At 41.6% G+C, this 23,522-nt stretch overlaps 1 non-coding gene across 1 annotated transcript; it reads left to right on the forward strand.

The window, feature by feature from the left end:
• Nucleotides 1-14,256: 14,256 nt before the first annotated feature.
• Trnai-uau (transfer RNA isoleucine (anticodon UAU)) lies at nt 14,257-14,331 on the forward strand. Its single transcript has one exon. It is a non-coding gene; the product is annotated as a tRNA-Ile (tRNA).
• Nucleotides 14,332-23,522: the final 9,191 nt, after the last annotated feature.

The following is a 23,522-nucleotide window of genomic DNA, read 5'->3' on the forward strand; positions in this document are numbered from 1 at the left end:
TCCATTTCTCCTGGTTAGCAGGCTTGCGAGTATGAAGCCTTACGCAATTTATGCGCCCGGGTGCAGCTTACCAGTTAAAAGCCACGGTTCTGGGGTGCTGTAAGTTTGGTCTGCGAGCAGCAGGCCGTAATGCGAACAAACCACGAGCGAGGATAAATGTTATTAAAACTACTCTGCAGTTTAAGCTCCTCCTGAAATTACGAGACTTCCGCAGAGGCCGTATATTCTTGTTATCCTTGCTGATGTTAAACATATTGTAAAATAAGTAAATTAAATTATCCATTAATTATATTGTCGATATCATGGTAAGTTTTTTAATTTTGGTTTTCTACTTCTAAAACAAACTCTTATCCTACGTTTACTTAGCGGATAAGAGTAATTTAAAAATACAATTGTATTAAACGAAATTCCATTGCTACTTACTGCATTTTATTAATAATTTAAAAAACTCAATCTTGATAACGAAGACTGCAGTATATCGCTGTTATAAATTTCTGGACAAATAATAAATATGAAGGAATTTATATTCTAAAGTATTTTTACAGTAATAATCCAATGAAAGTATTATAGCTACACAGAGGAAAACTGTTTAAACTTCGTGAAATGACGTTTGAGTTTATTATTTCTTTGCTATTAATTCTATTCGCAAGACATTTCTCAGACGATATTCACATATACCCCTGAATATCGTTGTACGCCACACAGTTCAGATAATATGACACCATAAACGCTAAGATGCTTGAAAAACTGCCACAACATGCGTGACGCTGAAATTTATTACTTCTTTGCTACTAATTCTGTTGTGGATTGGCATTTGTCAGTGAACCATCGCTAGCAAAGTCGGCTGTACAACTGAGGCGAGTGCTAGGAAGTCTCTCTAGACCTGCCGTGTGGCGGCGCTCGGTCTGCAATCACTGATAGTGGCGACACGCTGGTCCGACGTATACTAACGGACCGCGGCCGATTTAAAGGAGAGAAGGGAGAGGAAGACGCAGAGAGTGGATATGGAAGGTTACAGACAGAGTGAGGACGTGGTAGACGGGCAGGAGGAGATTGAGGAGCAAGGAGTAGATGTACAGATGGGGGTCGAGAAGAGCGACAGAGAGAGGAGGAATAGGAGATGGACAGAGGGGCAGGAGGAGATGGACAGAGAAAGAGAGACATCCAGAGGGATGTGGATGGAGGAGATAGACTAATAGAACTGGAATAAATGCACACCCAGGCAACGCCAGGTACTCAGCTAGTCAAATTTGTAAAAGAATGATTCGTTCCTCATCAACATGGCGTATCACAGAAATTGTTCTTGAAACGAGGAACTGATTACAAAATTTCTTGATGCTGTCTCGCTCCATAAAATAGATTTCCTATATGAAACAACACTACACGGGATGAACTGACTAAGGAATGCGGAAGTTGTCATAAGATCCAAGTAACTTAATATATTGTAAAAATGAGACTTGTTAAATTGGTTCATATAAAAAATGAAACGGTACACAGACATACAAATAGCTTCAGTAAATACTACAATGCGTCATCCAGTCTAGGCATTAAGACAGTTAGACTATTGTTGAATCAGTTCTGAATGAGCCATTCAGGTAACACTACATATAAAAGCTGCAAATGAAGATATGAGTCACCAGTTGCTGACCCATCGAATGAGGTTCAAGGTAACAAACCTGTTGGCAATTACTGAAGACAGAAAGAGGAAACATTTTGCATTCCAAAGCCTAAAAGTATATGTGACTTGATTGGTTCACGTCAGTCTGTTTGTGTTAAAGCACAAACAATAGTGGCCTTCTGTGGAGCAAATGGTTAAGGTTATTTATCATTAAACGCCACCAAAGGGACATCACACAATAAGGGCACATTACACACTTGAGCAACAAACCACAATAGATGGCATACAATCAAACCAACTCAAGCTAATTACCATTAAATAGAGCTATTCGTTTACAGACTCCCATTTGGAACAATAGTTACTGCATTAAGATTGGATTTTCAAAGGCAATTTATTCCCTAATAATCTGTCTCTATTTTAAAAATTTTCTCAGAGTAAATCCAGTTTTCCAGAGGTAGTTCAAAGGGAGAAAGAGGGAAGAAGCGGTGGAAGTATAGAGAAGAGGGAGGGAGTAAAGCGCAAAAGCAATGGCAGGGATCCGTGAAAGGAAGAGAGGAGGACAATGGGGAGGGGGATAGAGAGAGGCTAGGGAGGGGGATGGGGAGAGAGTAAGAGTGACCAGGATAGGAAGAGGGAGGGGAGAGGGCAGGGATTGGGAGTTTGTTTGGTAGAGGGTTGGGGAGAGGCTGGGGAGGGGGAGGAGTTTGTGCAGGATGAGGGAGTTGAGTGGTGAGGTGGAGAGTGGAGCCAAGGGAAGGGTGAGAGAGGGAGAGGAGAAAGGAGATAAAGAGAGGGTATGGGGAAAGTGAGGGAAGAGGAAGGGAGAGGGAGAAAGAGGGAGGTGCATGGTAAAAGGAAGAGGAGTGACTAGGAGGTGGAGGGGAAGACAATGAAATGAATGAGAAGGCAGATAAAGTAAAAGGCTGAGGAGGATGAAGACGAAGAACATCGAAAGGAAAATTGAGAGGAGAATGAAGAGAAAGAGGCAGGAAGAAAATGATGTTAACACGATACCATACATTATGCCAAATAGACATCACTTTTCATGCAATTATGGGTAGTGTTGAATGTTTCGTTAAACATCACAGCTGCATCCTAGGGAGTTTCTACGATGAAACTTCGTGCTGGAAACAATCCTGCACGTTGTAGCTATGCTATGTCTCCGTAAAATCCCTTCTTCCAGGAATACTAGACCCACAAGTTACGCAGGAGAAGTTTGGAAGGTAGGAGATGAGGTACTGGGGAAGTTAAAGTCATGCTTGGTTAGCTCAGTTGTTCGCCAAAGCGAAAGGTCCTGTGTTCAAGTCCTGTGTTCAACCCCTTCTAGCTAATTCTCTACCGTTCCACTCTCGAACAGCGCGTGGGATTAGCCAACAGCTAAATCTTTCTCCAGTAGCCATGATATCTCTTATTATGATGATCATTCCTCCCATTGTAGGTGGGCGGCAACAAAATGCTTTCACACTCTAAGAAGAAAGTTGGTGATTGAAATTTCATCAGAAGATCCTGTCGCAATGGAAAACGCCTTTGTTTTAATGGTTGCCGTCCCAATTCGTGTATCATATCCGTGACGTTTTCCCCCCTATTTAGTGATAGTACAAACCAGCTTCCCTTCTTCGAACTTTTTCGATGTCCTCTGTCGATCCTGTCTCATGGGCATCCCACACGGCACAACAATACTCCAGAAGAGGACGTACAAGAGTAATGTAGACACTGTCTTTAGTAGATTTGTTGCAAATCCACAACATTATCTATGCGGTTATCCCAACTTAAATTATTTGTAATTGCAATCCGTACGTATTTAGTTGAATCTATAATTTTCAGATTTGTGTAATTTATCGTGTAGTCGAAATTTAGCGGATTCCTTTTGGTCTCACACCGCAAACATCACACTTTTCACTATTTACAGTCAACTGCTACTTTTCGCATCCTACTAATATCTTGTCTAAATCGTTTTGCAATTTTTTTTTGATCATGTGATGACTTTATAAGACTGCAAATGATAGTATCATCTGCAATCTAAGAGTGCTACTCAGATTGTCTCCTAAATTATTTATCTAGGTCAGAAACAGCAGACGACATACAACACTTCCTTGGGGAACGCCACATACAAATTCTATTTTACTCGATGACTTTCCGTCAGTTACTATGAAATGTGACCCTCCTGACAGAAAATCACGAATTCAGTCTCACAACGGAGACGATAGTCCAAGGGTACCATGGGTACGCAATTTTATTAGAAGTCGCTTGTGACATAAGGTGTTAAAAGCCTTCGGGAAATCTATAAATGTAGAATCAATTTGACATCCCCTGTCAGTAGCATTCATTACTTTGTGAGAATAAAGAGCTAGTTGTGTTTCACAAGTTTTCTGAATCCGTTTCCTCGGAGATAACTGACAATGTTCGAACACAGTACATGTTCTGAAATTCTGCTGCAAATAGACGTAGCCATATGGTTCTGTAATTCACCGGCTTAGTCATATTTCCTTTCTTGGGTGTTGCAACTTGTACAACTTTCCAATCTTCAGCTAAGAATCTTCCAGAGAGCGATCGGTGGAATATGACCGCTAATTATGGAACTACTGTATCAGAATATTCTGAAAGGAACCTGAGTGGTATACCATTAGGACTGGAGACCTCGCCTTTAATAAGTCACTTAAGCAGCTTTGCTACATCGAGGATATCTACTTTTAAGTTACTTATGTTGGCAATTGTTCTCCGTTCGAATTCTGGAATATTAACTTCTTCTTTCTTGGTAAAGGAATTTCGGAAAACCGTATTCAGAAACTCTGTTTTAATGGCACTGTTATCAGTAACACTGTTATCGGGCAGTGAAGGTATTGTTGTGTCTTTCCACCGGTTTCCTTTAAATACGACCAGAACCTCTTTGGATTTTCTGGCTAATTTCGAGTTACAGTTTTCTTGTGGATGGTATTAAATGCATCTCGCATTGAAGTTTGCCTTACATTTCGAGGTTATGTAAAACTTTGCCAGTCTTGAGTGTTTTGCGTTCTTTTAAATTTGACATGCTTTTTCTTGTTGCTTCTGCAGCAGTTCTCCGACCTGTTTTGTGTACCTTGGTGGATCAGAACCATCTCTCATTAGTTTATTTGGCTTAAGTGTCTCAACAGCCGTCGATACTATTTCTCTGAATTTAAACCACATCTGGTCTCCTCTCTCAGGAAGGCCTCAAAAAAATTTTTAACTGCCTTTGTAAATAGAAGTATTTTGCGTTTATTTTCGGTGGGCTTGCATGTTACAGTATTTAGTCTCGCTACAGAAACCTTGCGGTTACTAATCCCTGTATCCGTCATGATGCTCCCTATTTATTCAGGATTATTTGTTGCTAAGAGGTCAAGTATGTCTTCACGTCTATTTACACTTCGAGTGGGCTCTAACTGTTCGAAATAATTTTCAGAGAACGCATTCAGAACGATTTCTGACGAAGTTTTATGCCTACCTCAGACTTTAAACATGTATTTTCACCAGCGTACCGAGGGTAGATTTGAGTCACCATCAACTCTGTATGAGTGCGGTACCTATTTGAAATAAGACTCAAGTTCCTCTTTTTTTTTTTTTTAGACTGTTCAGCAACTGTATCATCTGAGTGAGGGTTCGATAAATAGAACCAGTTTTTAATTTATTCCATTTGTCACGTATAACAACTACGCATACCAACTCACAGGAACTATCTATGTATATCCTTTCTGAACACGGTTAGCTCCTTTGTAAAAGTTTTTGCTGAACTTATTTTCCGACTTTAGCCAACTTTCCGTACTTATAACGATTTCATCTTCAGTGGTTTCTATCATCGTTTGGAGCTCTTGTTCTTTATCAACACAGCTACGACACATTATAACTACAGTACTGATTTTTTCTGTGATTATTCTGCACCCTTGTAGACTTATACCCTTTCTGTAGCTTCCTGAGACCCTCTAACCTAAATAACCACTCGTTCTCCTTCACATAACCTCTGCCACCGGAGTAGCCGTTTCTTACGTGTAGTGGAGTGCTTACCTATTAAGTGGAACCTGAAAACCCATCACCATGTGGCGTAAGTCAAGGAATCAGCAGCCTCCAAGGTCGCAGAACTGTCTGAAGCTTTGATTCAGATCCTGCACTTGGATTTGAACCAAACGACCACAGTCGGTCCTGATGACGAGCTCCGTTTTCATCTCATAAACAAGACTGTCAGTCTTTACTACTTCAGCTAACCACCCGAAACCAGAGAGAATCTCTTCCAATCGAAAGCCACAATCATGGTTAGTTGCGACATGAGCCACCACCTGCAGTTGGCTGCACCCTGTGCGCTTCATGGCATCCGGAAGCACGCTATCCACATCTGGAACGATTCCTCCCAGTGTGCACAAAGAGTGCACGCTGGATTCCTTACCCTACTTACAGCCGTAACCCTAAGGGACCCCTTTACGTAAAAACTGAATTCCTGATGTAGCAACAATGAAGAGAAAAAAATTGTTGAACTTAAATGAGAATATTTTAAAGAAATGAACCTCAGTGACTGTCCTATGTGACTTTTCCTAGTTATTTCATTATTAACGTTGCAGTTTTACAATTATTTTAAGAAAATATGTATGTATGAAAATTTGTCTTCAGTCGGTTAATAAAGTATTATTTTTGTTGATTTTCATACGTTTAAATTGTTTTGAATAAACGTCCAGCACTATGCATTAATCCTAAAAAGATTACCATATGACAACACCATTTTTGGATAAATTTTACAAAAATATTGAACGTATCATGGTATGACAGTTTAGGACGAAAAATATATATACTACTGCTAGAAGAAATGTAGAACGAAACTACACTAGAATCACGAAATTACACTAGTAGTAGCGGCAGTAAAATAGAACGAAATTACACAACAATCCATAAGAATTACATGAAAGTTACAAAAGCAGATGGAATTAAGGGAAAACAAAGAAAAAAGAAGAGAAATTACTGGATTCCGGGCGCCAAAGACCTAGAATTCGGACATTGTCTTCGAATACAATTAAACAACAAGAAAGATAGGGTCACTGCACTTGAAATTATGTAACCAACTAACGGACAGTACGAAAACTGGAGATACTTACGAGACATGAAGCCCTTAAGTCAGCGATACTACTTCAAAATAGCTGTTATCATGTTCATTACTGTGTGCTAAATTTCCTCTTCTGCGACAAAATAAAATGTTTATATAGGTTACATGTTTCGTTGTAGATTATATGGAACAATAACGAAAGCCAAATTACATCTAATTTCATCTAAAAACATAAAAAACACAACACATTACCCACTATGTCTATGGCTCAAATGGCTCTGAGCACTATGGGACTCAACTGCTGAGGTCATTAGTCCCCTAGAACTTAGAACTACTTAAACCTAACTAACCTAAGGACATCACAAACATCCATGCCCGAGGCAGGATTCGAACCTGCGACCGTAGCGGTCTTGAGGTTCCAGACTGCAGCGCCTTTAACCGCACGGCCACTTCGGCCTGCCACCCACTATGTCTAAAGCTGTCTAGAAAGTCCATTGGCGTTCAAAAACATTCGTCTCGGAATGGATAATACATGTATTGTATGATTTTCGAGGGAATTTTACACCGTTTTACCTGCAAAATAGTGGCAAATTCAGGTAACGATGGTGGAGGTCGATAGTGATCACTACGCCACCACGGAAACGGTTTGTCGGAACTGGGAAAGGTGGACTTCGCTCCCAAGGTGCTTGATTCCTTTTGTGACGAGAGGCAAATCGAGTTCGGAGTGTGATACTGAGAGGTCAGGGGCAGCCTTGGTCAGCTATTGAGACAAAAAGAGCTTGCGAGCACGTAAATTATACTGGGATGGAATGTAAAGTGGTCTGTCGACAATGGTATCATTATTGGCCCTGTTGAGTTAATTTTACGACACCAAGAAGAGTTATATAAGGGCGTGTCTAACACCGTGATGTGCTGACTGTGATGGCCAAGGGAGACGCGACAGCTCATCCTCGCGCTCACAAATCCAGTCCCGGACGATGCGAGCTGTGAGGACAGAGGTCGTGTCGTTTTGCAACACACCAACACTACTGCGGAACAAACTCTGTACCATGGGGCGAACTTTGTAACACCTATAGTCGATAGCTTGATGTGCATTCCGTGTAAGATCTCTGCTGACATTCTTTACTTGTGTATCTGCATTGTCGAGATCTTTGGTTGTGTAAATATATAACAACTATGTTAACTATTTCAACGTTTTATATTGTAACTCTACGTCTGGTTTTTATGTAATACGCTGTTAGTGTAATAATTTGTAAAAACTATGCATATTTCAGTGGTCCTTAAGTAGGGAAGCTAAATGTAAAACCAGTAGTAAAGCCCCGCCACCACGGAAACGGTTTGTCGGAACTGGGAAAGGTGGACTTCGCTCCCAAGGCGCTTGATTCCTTTTGTGACGAGAGGCAAATCGAGTTCGGAGTGTGATACTGAGAGGTCAGGGGCAGCCTTGGTCAGCTATTGAGACAAAAAGAGCTTGCGAGCACGTAAATTATACTGGGATGGAATGTAAAGTGGTCTGTCGACAATGGTATCATTATTGGCCCTGTTGGGTTAATTTTACGACGCCAAGAAGAGTTATATAAGGGCGTGTCTAACATCAAGAAACATGGTTGCTTTACCGCCAATTTTGTAGCCACTGTAATTCATCACAAGCCCCAGCATCTTCAGCAGAACTGTTATCGATGTATGTAAGTCCAATGGGCCAGGTGTTATGTACTGAATAACAACTTTTTGTGGAACTTCTAACTTATGTCTGAACACCTGTGATTATCCCCAGTCACATTCCCAGACAGGGTCCTTTCCAAGTGAATTAATTCCGAGTATTCTGTTTTCATTAAACTGACAATTTTCGCAGTAAAACATTTTGCAATTTTTATTAACTTTGTGGGATATTAAGTTTGATTTGTTTTATGGAGTAGATGATTTACTCCACATAATATTTTGCCTCAAAGTTTCCTAAAGTATGTTCATAAATAAAGCTTTTCATTAAATAAGAAGCTGCCACTAAAATAACCAACGACAAAAATATAGAGTGCTAATAGCTCTCTACAAGTATAGTTATAAAAATACAGCAGTATGTTTTCACTTTGAACAGGTTTGTAAACTCGTAGTTGTTGGTTTCTTTGTACATGTTGTTTTAAAATAGTTTCTCAAATTGTGCAGTCATTCACAAAGCCAGTTTGACTTTGAGTGCAATGAGAGACTAGTTGCTTGGCCACTTTGTTCATTGTTGAACTAATTTTGCAGTATTCGTTATACTTAAAGTTGTTATTAAAGATATTTGCCAATTTCTTAATTTTGCACGTTCCTATTTACAATTGATTATGATTCTTTAAACCATACCAGTTTAAGGGACCCCACAAGCTACTGAAAGTAAAGGCTCCTTCTGAATGTAGCAGTCATCTATAATGCACCAAAATCTTCCTTATAAATGATAACTATACCATCCATTTGTATAGAGTAACTTTATGTGCAAATTTCTGAAGTCCATAGTAACCAGTACTGTTTCAAATCATTATCTTTTTTGTGATAGTTAGTTAAAATGATAGTAGTTCATGCTACTGCCACTCAGACTTTGTTAGTTGGTTCATATGCCGTTCTGCATATGTTCATCATATTGCGTAGCAGTTTTGGCAATAGTAATGTTATAGTGAGACAGTGTGTGCTGCTGCATTTATCAGCCAGTCTATGCTTTCTCTAAAGGTTAGCTGTTGTTTTTTGCCAGGGCAAGCTGCTGTATAATATTGAAAGTAATTGTGTTAGCAGAGGTTAGTATTGGTATCAAGGGAGGTTAGTTCTCTTAGGTGAAGTTTATTTCCGCTTTGCCATAAAGCTTGACATCGCATTAGGCTGCGACCGCAAGAATATGTAATTACAGTTTACTTTCGTATTAATAGAGAGACAGTTCTAAAACCGTTTACTTTGCTGTTGTTACTGTTCCACTTGCTTCGTGATTACGAAACTATAGTCCGATTCCTTGTCATTACTTACAGTCAGGTCAGGCTAAACCATTCACTGAAAGTTGATCTTATCGGCAATTGCTAATTTGCAAAGGGTCGCTAATATATTTGGACAAACCATCATTAAACTCCCACCATGTTTCACCCTTGGGTTGTAAACTCGTCCAAAAATTGGAAATAGTGTGAAACAAGACTGGCGCCACGAAGTAACTTACTTCCATTGCTCGATTGTCCAGATTTTTTTGCTTCTGGATCACGTTTATCTTTTACTGGCATCTGCAAAACTGATAAGTGATTTTCCAATTCCAACTCGGCCTTCAGTTCCACGCTTATGGAGCGCCATTCGTGTTGCTTTGGCGCTGACAGGGTTCGCGGGTGAACCGTTATCTGCAGTGAGTTTTGCAGTTGTCGTCGTAATTTTTTCGCCATAATCCTCTTCAGTGATGCCTGCTACGATCACTCAAACGCATATGAGTCCGCGTAGTGACTTAGCGGTTGATGCTTTTCTGCTTTTCATGTCGGATGACAGCATGTTGCATTATATTAATTCTTAATACTGAAAAGAAGGAAGCTATCTCTGAAAAGCTTAGAACGTCTCTTACCAGAAAAACACTAGGTTTTTAACATTTTCAATATTTTTATGACGTTACCGTTATTCAAATGAAGAGAACATTTTTTTCACTTAAATTACACTATGTTCCTTTAGAATTCTTCTTCACTTCACAACGTGTGCTTTCTAAACCGTAGCTGGATGTTTAGGTATATGAAAACACACTTCATCACCGTCGCAGAGCGGAACACAGTGGTAGTAATGTAATTTATCGACTTGATAGATATATACAAGAAGCTGCTATACGTATGAAAATGTCAGCGTATACATTTCTGCGAAAAAACACGCCTTCATTTTATAAATCCATGTCTATTATGCGCACTGTCAGGAATGTTAATTTATCCATTGCAACAAATACAACGTGTGGTTGAACGCTAATAATGATATTAATTCTAACGTCTAATAGAACTATAGCTTCCGCTTTTGTGCAGAGGTGTATAATATTATGCAGAAATTATGGCTCCTGGAAAACGTCGATGGACGAGGAATAAAACAGAAGATAGACGAACCACAGACTGCAGTCTCTCTTATGGAGGGACGGTGGTTAGGTGGCGGTTTATGACTACTTTTTCACGGGTTTGCTTTGAAAATGTAAATGTAGTTCATTGAGATTCAAGTACTAAGACAACAAAAGTAGACTGCGCTCCTGCACAAACGACTTAGGGAAAACATTGTACCTGTGGGTTTTATGCTCTTCGCTGATTGCAGACGAAGTTCTCCGTAGTGTTTGTTAATACTTTTATAAAGTTCATAGTACGTACAAAACATTGATATATAACCGAAAATGAACGACGAAACATAGGTATTATACAACTTTTTCCAGTCCATTACGGGGTTGGTACAACAACCAGTACGGAAGACATGAAGATACAAGCAGCCTTGGTTGCCGTGTTAAAATCATTTTCGTTATTTCTCAAGGACGCGTTTCATCTTTTTAAGCACCTTTGGATTGGCCTAAGGAAGAAAAGCAGAATTCCATAACAGCGACGCGGCCCTATTTAGTGAGATTGGATTACCAAAAAAATATGAAAGAAATTACTGATATTTAGTAACGATGGGTACATGGGATACCGCGCATAAAATATCCTAGATGGTAAATGCCCCTTGTCAGTGCTTTAAAAACACTATGTACTGTCCTATAAAACAGTAATAAACAGAAGATGACTGAAAGCTATTTTTAAAAATATGTAACCTGCTTTGTCCCTAAACTGACAGTCCACACTATAAATGAGAAAGGAGCAGCAGAGTACCTTATTACGACATGTGGCACAGTCCAATGCAAACCAAACGGGATCAGACCTACAACAAATTTTTGCATGATCAACATGCTGGAGGTGCAGTGTATCACGCTGGATATGAAAACGTATAAGGCCCCCTAAGTCAAGAGCACGCAGCTCTCTACAGATGCCACCTGCAGGCTGTAAGCTACGGTAGTGTTCAATTGCAAAATCTGGTTATAAGAACAAACGATGACAACTAGTATAGATGACTGGTGTACGAAAAACTGCCGGTAAAATGTTACATTAATAGCGAGAGTAAACATTAAAAGCTAAAGCATATAAAAAAAGTGCGTTGCTATAATGGGAACGCACAAAACTACATGGGGTAGCTCCCAATACCAATTTTGAATGTCCCAAATAGTATGGTAGCCAACAACACTGTGAATGTGACTTCTGAAATTTGCCTGGCGTATTTCGTCTTCCAGTACTTTTCGGGTTTGTAGCCGGATCCCATCATCATTCTCCCATGATATTTTTGCCCAGAGACGTCCGGCCATCCTCAGGTGAGTAGTCGAAGTACTGAAGAGACCTGATTCAGTCGTGGTATTTATTGCGAATTCCGCACATGCGAATCGCACTGGCGGTTTACGGCGCATGCGTTAAGAGGTGACGTGCGCGAGGCAGCCAAGTTGTGTGTGCTGCTCTCAGCGGTGAAGTAAGAACGAACTAATCGCTGAGTATCGACTGCGCTGGGTATCGACTGAGCATGTCGATTCCGTTGTGACCGCATAATTTGAATAGTTTGATTCCAATTTTTATCCAGCTGAAAGCCATTATCACGATTCATTAAATTATCAGCAAGACGTATTTCCACGGATTCTATAATTACAGGGTCCCAGAAGCTGGAAACCGGTGCTAAAATTTTGGTGTTGTTGTATTCCATTGAATCTCCAATGGAAATGCAATGTTCTGCCACTGCTGATTTTAAAGGTTGCCGCAGACGGGTGTGTCTTTCATGTTCTACACAACGTTTTGTGGACCGTCCGTGTCGTCTGACCTACATATGCAGAGCCACACGCACAGGGAATTTTATAAACACCCGCCTTCCTCAATTGTAAATCTCCTTTAATAGATCCATTTAAGACCCTACTCTTGGCTGGTGGACGGAAGATAACATTAATATTATTCTTCCTAAGCAATCTGCCCATTTTAAAAGACACGTTCCCGGCATATGGAAGGAACGCAGTTGATTTATAGTCGTCATCAGTCTCCTCAGAGCGTTGCTTCTTGTTATTATAATTGTGCATGGCGTTCCGTCTTGACGCAAAGTATAGCCATTTTCTTTAAAAACCTTCTCCAGATGCATTAATTCTTCTTGAGGGCTATCAGCATCCGAAATTACATGCGCCCGATGAATTAAGGTACCGAGAACACCGGCAGTTTGTTCGGGATGAAGCCTGAAGATGTAGATTTGTATGTGTGGGTTTTCTGTACACCGCATGGCCCAAACACCCGTCATTCTTACGGCGTACTAACACGTCTCGAAACGGTAAAGTCTCATCTTTCTCAATCTCCATAGTAAAATTGATTACTGGAACACTGTGAATACCCGAATCTCTCTAAAACCAGAATCTACACCCCTACCCACTGCCCCGATGACTAACGGTGTCGACATGTCCGGATGCCTAGCAGGTGTGGGAGCTACGTCGTAAAATACACTTCAGTGGGATGCCGATAAATACAAATAGGAATGTTAAATATAACGCGCAGTCACATCAACTTGAAAAACTGCCAGTTAACTATATGGCTCAAAAAGTGAAGCACTAATAAAGTGAGAGGAAAAGAAAATTACAAAAGTCAAATTGAGGTAGAACTTGGCAGTATGAATTCATTTATAGGTATGACGTTAATCCGTCTTGCCTGGATGCATGCAGTGATTTAGTTGGGAAGGGTGTCAAAGGCCATTGTACCATCTACTGAAGCAAAGTGGCCCACATACCCAAATACTGGTCAATTATATCCCCGATGCTGGCACTGAGACCGATTTGAGATCTGTAGTGGTCTCACACATGTTTTATCGGGGACAGACATGGATTTCTTGTTGATCGAGTAGTATCTCATCACCACACAGACAGTTCATAGAAACTCGTGCCAAATACAGATGAGGATTATCTTCTTGAAAACTGACACACGCAGTCAGTTCATAGAAACTCATGCCACATGCAGGCGTGTATTGTCTCGTTGAAAACTGACACCACAATACTATGATATGAGAAGTGATACTGGAGTATTCTGGACATTCGCAACGCGCTGGTGTGACGTTTGAGTTCCCTCAGTCACTACCAGCCGTCCCCTGAAGGCAGTCCCGACGGCTCTCTGCCCAATGACTCCAGCAGCAACATTGCTGAGCGTATCTAAGACATTAGAAGGATGGGACTTCGCCCCAGATCCCCGAAATACTCGTCAATGTCGATTATCTGACGTAGTGCAGAATCCCAATGCATTATAGAGCCGAGTGCGACACAGTTTATCAGCCGTCCATGCTTCCATGTCACGGCACCACTCCAAACGCAGCCACTTGTAGTGCTATATACTTATATGGATATGGTGTCTGGCCATGAACTTCTTCTTCTGTGCGGATGCACACATATTCCCCGAACTCTTATGGGACTTGGTAAGAATGTCTTCCACGAGTAATGAGTATGTTGGGGTATGACACTGCGAATGTAGTGTGTGGACATACAAAGTGAGAATGTGGGTCTCGTGGGAGGCGTGCGCGAGATAGTCCCTGCAGTGGCACTGTCCTCTGTGCCCTCGGTGGCTCAGATGGATAGAGCGTCTGCCATATAAGCAGGAGATCTCGGGTTCGAGTCCCGGTCGGGGCACACATTTTCACCTGTCCCTGTTGATATATATCAACGCCCGTCAGCAGCTGACGGTATTAATATAATTCTAACTTGTAGTGCTAGCCTTTTACCAATGGTGCGGATAACATGGAATGTTGCATACAGTCCGATACTCGTTCTCGGATGGCAGGCTTAGATATAAAGACGTTATGACGTTCTTGGTGCAAAATACGGCGTTCTACCGTTGTCGTGGTGAGACGCAGCCGATCAGAACCTTTGATGACGACTATACGTGCCCTCACATTCCATTTCTGTCCAGCAATGGGCCATGTGAATGCCCCGCAAAAATGGATATTGCATAATTCGACCACTCGGCCAAATGGACACACTTAATGAGGCCCATTCCCAGCTCAGGAGCTGATATCGTTGTCTCACACAAGTACGCGACATCTCTGCGTTTTTCACTGTGATCGCTCAGCATCAGATGCTCTTCATGCCTTTTGTATATCCTACCAGGCCTGGTAACAACCCTAAACAAGAACAATGCTGTTGCCCGTTGGCGGCCATTCGATTTGTAAGAGACACTGCAATTCATTCACATACCCTTCTGGGGGTGCACATGTGTCTGAAGTTACATTGCCATCCGACCGTTCTTTGTGCATGATTAATACTATTTGTCAGGCGGTACATAAGCTGGACGAAACATGATGTTTTATATCATGAAACTGCAGTGCGAAAATTACTAATTTTTGTCGACATGTTCATACGTAATGAGTATTTAGTGATTCAGTCCACAAGTGATAGCCCTATTAAGATCAGCATGAGATGTAATCTCGTGGGCACGAATACATTCTTGTAGTCGTTGTAGCGTGAAAGCAACTTCTGAATGTCATCTTGAGGAATTTCTCACCACGTCAAGAAAACATGCTGTGTCGGTTTACAAAAATTGCTGTCTGGGGTCTAATAAGGATGTGTAAATCCTACCATTGACTCCAAAACATCCTTTGTGAACCACACAGGTCAGTTAAGACTCCGTACTTTCCTCAAGATACTTCTGATGTAAGTTGGAATGTGGGATCTTGCAACGTCTTTCTGGAATAAAACATTTGGTTTCCTGGTCAAAAAATGGTGCAAATGGCTCTGAGCACTATGCGACTCAACTTCTGAGGTCATCAGTTGCCTAGAACTTAGAACTAATTAAACCTAACCAACCTAAGGACATCACATACATCCATGCCCGAGGCGGTCGCTCGGTTCCAGACTGTAGCGCCTAGAACCGCACGGCCACTCCGGCTGGCCTTTCCTGGTCACGAAGGATATCGGAGCAGTGTTTACTACTCTTTTCACATAGTGCCAAGCATTTGGCCTTTCGTCGCACACTTACCAAAGCAATTCTCCTGTCATATCCAGTAGCTCACAAGAACATATCTCCAGGATTTCGAGAAAAAAGGGTGTCGAAATCATTGCTACTTGAGGCTTTCGCAGGTGTTAGATCAAACTGGCACCGATCAGCCACAGATAGAAGTGACACTCACCGCTGAACACCACTGAATGCCACTCAGTGTGTCAGTTACCTCTGGCTCTTCACGATGCAAGCCACCTGAGGTGCAGTCTGAGAGGTAAGCGATGTATGCAAACTCATGGCCTAAACCTCCTAGATTCTAGTAAACTCTTTCCCACTATTCGTGCTCATTGCCTGTAACCTTTGCCCAGAGTTGTCATCGTCGAAGCACTAAAGGAGAACGTTACGATCTAACCTGGTGTAGCATTTCTGTAAGGCCCAGTGCCTAGTCTTCCTGACACGCTGTTGTCACTTATTCAATCCTTTTAAGTGTCCGAAACATGGTAACATGCTGTGCGTGCAGTTTCTGTGTGCATGCTGTTTTGCGGTCACCATCTGAAAAATTTTCAGTAACTAGAAACAACCATCCTTCATCTATGGGGATGGCTTTTTCTGCACTCAAAATAAGCTCACATAAGGATGAAATTTTAACCAATGTATCCCATAGCCGTGTAAATACTATAGTATAAGTTTGGCAGCGTTCGCTGAAGCTGTTCTTGGTGTAACACCTTGCATTTCCATCATTATTTTAATATGACTTCGGGGGTGGATCCTTTAGAAAAATGAGTTGTCCGATTTGCTGCCCGGAATCAGTTGCGTCTCCAGTGACATTGTCTTCAACGAGACACAAAACATTCCTTCATTTTTTCCAAAATAAGCGATTGACAGGGCTCTCGTCCTTGAGTTACACGGTAAATTAATAAGATGTGATGAGTTTCTTTGGTGTAAATGAAAGAGAATAGAAAGAAATAGTAGTTGGGACATCAAAAATTTTGTTCTCAAAAATCCTGTTAGCAGTAATGAGAAATTGTGCAACTTATCAGTAAAGTAATACCTAAGTATCATCATAACATGCTTGACAGAAAGTGGTAAATTCAGCGTGGCGTAAATCCAACTCTCAAATGCCTTCAGTAGGGTATTCAAGTAGCCCCTAACGTCTAACCAACCCTCGTCCAGGCACTAAAGTCACGCCTCGGTTTTCTCGCTGCCACAGCAAACAAAAAAAAAAATATGGCGACACGCCGTACCCTGTTGACTCCCCAAGGCGAAATCCATAATGCTGTGTTGTTTATCAAAAGCGCGGAAAACAGCTCCTGCGTCATTTGTCTCGTCCCATTTCCACAGACATATCTCTACGGGACATTATCCACCGCCTCCCCTCTGCACAGTGGCTGTTATCTTAATGGTTTCTACGGCAAAGAAATTCATGCGCGCTATCACAGAGAGACGTCTCCTTTTGTACTTAATTTTTCCACGCGTATAAACTCATGTAAATAACAATTAAGGCAGCTGCAATAACTCTGAGGATCTGTCACTGTTATTTAGCTTTATAACAAATTCTTATAAGCATAACGCGTTATTCTTGCATGCTCATAAAACAATTAGCAACGCTTATGTACCGTATAAGACATTGATGTTTAGGTACAAATGCTCGGAGCTGTTGGAAAAACAGGATATAAAAGTAATATAGTTAGCTGGCATTTGTAAACTTAGAGAAAGCTTTTGACAATGTAGACTGGAATACTCTCTTTCAAATTCTGAAGGTGGAAGGGGTAAAATATAGGGAGCGAAAAGCTATTTACAATTTGTACAGAAACCAGATGACAGTTATAAGAGTCGATGGGCATGAAAGGGAAGCAGTGACTGGGAAGGCAGTGAGACAGGGTTGTAGCCTATCCCCGAAGTTATTGAGTCTATATATTGAGCAAACAGTAAAGGAAACAAAGCAAAAATTCGCAGTAGGAATTAAAATCCATGGAGAATAAATAAAAACTTAGAGGTTCGCCGATGACATTGCAATTCTGTCAGAGACAGCAAAGGACCTGGAAGAGCAGCTGAACGGAATGGACATTGTCTTGAAAGGAGGGTATAAGATGAACATCAACAAAAGTAAAATGAGGCTAATGGAATGTAGTCGAATTAAATCGGGTGATGCTGAGGGAATTAGATTAGGAAATGAGACACTTAAAGTAGTAAATGAATTTTGCTGTTTGGGGAGCAAAATAACTGATGATGGTCGAAGTAGAGAGGATACAAAATGTAGACTGGCAATGGCATGGAAAGCGTTTCTGAAGAAGAAAAATTTGTTAACATCGTATAGATTTAAGTGTCGGGAAGTCGTTTCTGAAAGTATTTGTATGGAGTGTAGCCTTGTATGGAAGTGAAACGTGGACGATAAATAGTTTAGACAAGAAGAGAATAGAAGCTTTCGAAATGTGGTGCTACAGAAGAATGCTGATGATTAGATGGGTAGATCACATAACTAATGAGGAGGTAGTGGACGGAATTGGAGAGAAGAGAAATTTGTGGCACAACTTTACTAGAAGAAGGGATGGGTTGGTCGGGCATATTCTGAGGCACCAAGGGATCACCCATTTAGTACTGGAGGGCAGCGTGGAGGGTAAAAATCGTAGAGGGAGACCAAGAGAGGAATACACTAAACATATTCAGAAGGATGTAGGTTGCAGTAGCTACTGGGAGATGTAGAAGCTTGCACAGGATAGAGTAGCATGGAGAGCTGCTTCAAACCAGTCTCTGGACTGAAGACCACAACAACAACATAGTTAGCTGATATCCCTGAGACTTATAAACATCTTCTACAGTTTCCGTGACAGTGACTATAAACTTCCTATTTCGATCTTGCCATTTCTTCTTGTAATTACACTCCTGGAAATTGAAATAAGAACACCGTGAATTCATTGTCCCAGGAAGGGGAAACTTCATTGACACATTCCTGGGGTCAGATACATCACATGATCACACTGACAGAACCACAGGCACAAAGACACAGGCAACAGAGCATGCACAATGTCGGCACTAGTACAGTGTATATCCACCTTTCGCAGCAATGCAGGCTGCTATTCTCCCATGGAGACGATCGTAGAGATGCTGGATGTAGTCCTGTGGAAAGGCTTGCCATGCCATTTCCACCTGGCGCCTCAGTTGGACCAGCGTTCGTGCTGGACGTGCAGACCGCGTGAGACGACGCTTCATCCAGTCCCAAACATGCTCAATGGGGGACAGATCCGGAGATCTTGCTGGCCAGGGTAGTTGACTTACACCTTCTAGAGCACGTTGGGTGGCACGGGATACATGCGGACGTGCATTGTCCTGTTGGAACAGCAAGTTCCCTTGCCGGTCTAGGAATGGTAGAACGATGGGTTCGATGACGGTTTGGATGTACCGTGCACTATTCAGTGTCCCCTCGACGATCACCAGTGGTGTACGGCCAGTGTAGGAGATCGCTCCCCACACCATGCTGCCGGGTGTTGGCCCTGTGTGCCTCGGTCGTATGCAGTCCTGATTGTGGCGCTCACCTGCACGGCGCCAAACACGCATACGATCATCATTGGCACCAATGCAGAAGCGACTCTCATCGCTGAAGACGACACGTCTCCATTCGTCCCTCCATTCACGCCTGTCGCGACACCACTGGAGGCGGGCTGCACGATGTTGGGGCGTGAGCGGAAGACGGCCTAACGGTGTGCGGGACCGTAGCCCAGCTTCATGGAGACGGTTGCGAATGGTCCTCGCCGATACCCCAGAAGCAACAGTGTCCCTAATTTGCTGGGAAGTGGCGGTGCGGTCCCCTACGGCACTGCGTAGGATCCTACGGTCTTGGCGTGCATCCGTGCGTCGCTGCGGTCCGGTCCCAGGTCGACGGGCACGTGCACTTTCCGCCGACCACTGGCGACAACATCGATGTACTGTGGAGACCTCACGCCCCACGTGTTGAGCAATTCGGCGGTACGTCCACCCGGCCTCCCGCATGCCCACTATACGCCCTCGCTCAAAGTCCGTCAACTGCACATACGGTTCACGTCCACGCTGTCGCGGCATGCTACCAGTGTTAAAGACTGCGATGGAGCTCCGTATGCCACGGCAAACTGGCTGACACTGACGGCGGCGGTGCACAAATGCTGCGCAGCTAGCGCCATTCGACGGCCAACACCGCGGTTCCTGGTGTGTCCGCTGTGCCGTGCGTGTGATCATTGCTTGTACAGCCCTCTCGCAGTGTCCGGAGCAAGTATGGTAGGCCTGACACACCGGTGTCAATGTGTTCTTTTTTCCATTTCCAGGAGTGTATGTAGGTGTAGTCTACATACCAAACAAAACGGTAATTTTGCGACCAGAAGCGGTCTGTCTCACATATGAATGTTTTGATTTCTAGTGAATTTGCTAAATCGTAAAAGGCAAAAGCGAGGGTCTTCGCATCCAAGTAAAAACCGACGTAGTACTCGTGATGTTATCGTCAAACGCACGTTATGCTAATACTCAAAATGAGAATGAGAGCATCCATGATGAATATGAGGATCCACTTTTTCCTAGCATTCCATGTTTCCCTGTTTAACCAGAATTTTGTAGCGCTATAATGTGCATATTTTCAGTCTCCCCTGGTAATTTCGCAGCAGCCTCTCACCAATTTAATATTGAGCATGAATGTGTTATAAAGTTGTATCTAGCTAGGTTTTACAATTTCCTTTATTTGTTTTGTGGCCTTATGTATCAATTCTGTATCAGTTTGTTACATTAATCTTTCATTGTAATTACATGCAATTTCTGTCTCCATTTGTTGCTTTAAATATGTGAAAAACTGCCAACGCAGAAGTAACGAATACTGGGCTGTCAGTCTACGGCGAAAATTTGGTGTATTAGCATTGATGAATGTAGCATGTCTGTTTTTTTAGTGGAAAATCAATAGCATTTTGTAAGAAAGATATTTTCTTGGTAGAAACGAATGGAAAGTGAAATTTCGAAACTATATTTCGAAGTAATAAAAGGAGTGTAGTCCATGCTATGATTAAGACATGTGTGTGAATGGTCGGGTGCTAACTCAGAGTTAATTAGCGGAAAATTAATTATTATGTGGAATATAGAATAGTTTTAGTAGCGTTGGAGATGGAAAGAGCTTAAGAAAATCACAGGGATAGTGCATGGGGAGAAATAACGCAATAAGAACGTGAGGAGGAGAGAAGATTTCAGAACTTTCTAGAACGACATTGCTTCACCATTATTACAAACGCTTACCAGTATTCCGAGAAAATTTATTCCTAAGCTCAACGCAGAAAGATTCGCTGAAGTTGAAGAGACACTAAGAAAGACCCGGTTATTTTCGGCACTATATTAGACATTTACCCGTTCTGTGAACTGTGGCACGTGTGGAGACGAAGAGTTATTATTTTATGTGTTCAACCAAAACTATTTAGAAACTTACCATGATCCGTGTTAAGAGTCAAAGATTACAATTTTTAAGTGAAAGTTAATAAACCAAATGACATGTCATTTTAACGCCCAACCACACAGTTATTATTGTTGAGAGTGTAAAACAGTGTCTTCAATATTCAACCCGGCATATCCAGTCCTGCCTCCTATTTGGAAATAGTTTCAAAAAATTTTACAGTTATTTCAGCCACAAGACGATTCGCCGGAGCAACGGCGGAAATTTATCCTGCATTCCTTTGTTAATTAACTAAAGGCCATCGCAATTTTGTTGCGGTCCAGTATTCCTTAGAAGAAGCAGCAGCACGACGGCAGCGAAGAACTTCCTTCACTGCGAGATGAGACTTACGAATGTTTCAGCTACAAGACTGCCACCACTTTCCTTCTGAATCGAATGAAAACAGAATTTTGACAAACTATAAATTAAACGTCGACAGAGATAGGAGAACAGTGTCTGCCTCTCTAATAAAGATAATAAACATAATTTTATTGGAAAAAAATGTTCAAATGTGTGTGAAATCTTATGGGACTTATCTGCTAAGGTCATCAGTCCCTAAGCTTACACACTACTTAACCTAAATTATCCTAAGGACAAACACACACACCCATGCCCGAGGGAGGACTCGAACCTCTGCCGGGACCAGCCGCACAGTCGACTGCAGCGCCCTTAGACCGCTTGGCTAATCCCGCGCGGCTAATTTTATTGAAGATCAGTTACATTGAAGATCTCTCTCTCTCTCTCTCCCTCTCTCTCTCACGCGCGCTGTTAGAATTTGCAGTCATACCTCAAAATCGGAGCTGTGTAAGCGCTGGTGTTTGTGAGTACATTATACTAACTATGGTTCAAATGGTTCAAATGGCTCTGAGCACTATGGGACTCAACTGCTGAGGTCATTAGTCCCCTAGAACTTAGAACTAGTTAAACCTAACTAACCTAAGGACATCACAAACATCCATGCCCGAGGCAGGATTCGAACCTGCGACCGTAGCGGTCTTGCGGTTCCAGACTGCAACGCCTTTAACCGCACGGCCACTTCGGCCGGCACTAACTATGGTCGAAAGTTGTAAACCGTAAGGATCAACAGCAATTTACATAGCAAAGCGAAAGTTAATTTTGGACATAATGTGACGTATAACTAAATTAACTAAAATGTAACACCCTCTTTCCAAAACCTTGATTTCTGATTTTTATGCAGAAGTGCTTTTCACATTCAGTGTAGTGTCATTCTGCACTGAAATAGCCTAACTGTTGTTATGCATGCACGTTCATACGCCACAAACATTTTCAACAGTCATCGTTTTCCGCTAATAATTAATTTCGATCTGAAAATCTTACGCATTATCGAACAGCATTATCGAACAGCTAGCACACGTCAGTTTATTTGGTCTTCGTGTAATCCTACATCAGACATAATTGAAATACTTTATCACATGGCCGTTTTCAGTAGCAAATAATTAAACGTTTTTTATCATCCCAATAGGTCTTCTGATCAGTGTGATTAAAGTAATCCGTATCAAGGTGAGTCTGTCAGATGGAGCGTTGTACACTAAGGCCTGATGCATATGAGTGATTTAGCGAATGCTTACTACCGATGCGCTACAAGCAGTGAGGCGATAGCGTTAGATTCCGTTATAATTGTCATTTACAGTAAGAGGTATTTTATTTTACCTCAGCAATGTAAAACCTTAAACTTGTGATACAGTCTTAACTAACACAGTAGTGATAAGCACTTGTCCGATAAGTACAGTTAAGACCATTTTAACGTTACTATTTGCTGTGGTAGGAAATACTAATTCAGGCTCTTTTCTGACTCGAGTTCTTTGGTGTTTCGTTTCTGGTGAGTGAATGATAATTACTTTGCTGGAGTCTCAGACCTGTGCTGGACCTATGAATCTGGATGCACTGCATTTGATTTTTATATGCAGTTATTGACTTTCTATGGTAGACATCCAATCCTTACAGAGACCTTTGTGAAAGTAAGTTGTAGCGTTATGTAGCAGATTCTTTCTGTGTTCATGATAGTTGATCACCTGAAGACTCACGAGAAATAGATATATTATCAATAGCCACAGAGAAAATTTTCAGATCTCTAAACTGGTACAAAGAGAAGGAATACATTTAATGGGTCTGAATCAGCATCATTTTGCGGACATTTTTCTCTTCATCTCTACTGTACATTAATTTTAAGTTCGAAAGAAATATGTATATAAAGCACATTTGAAAGTAGTCTTGAAAATCAATTCTAATAATTATAATTCCAGTATACAACAATATACTAGCAATTAAACAAAACATGAAGAAAATTGTGTAAATTGATAATGAACTGACAGAGAAAATTATCGGCAAATGTGTTCATAGCAGCTCCAGGCAACAGCTCGATCGACGGCGAGGGAAATAAAGAGTAAAGGTGATCAGAAGTTTTTCTAAGTAAACTAAATAGAGGTTCTG

Source organism: Schistocerca serialis, chromosome 1, assembly GCF_023864345.2.
Source record: "Schistocerca serialis cubense isolate TAMUIC-IGC-003099 chromosome 1, iqSchSeri2.2, whole genome shotgun sequence".
Classification (NCBI taxonomy): Eukaryota; Metazoa; Arthropoda; class Insecta; order Orthoptera; family Acrididae; genus Schistocerca; species Schistocerca serialis.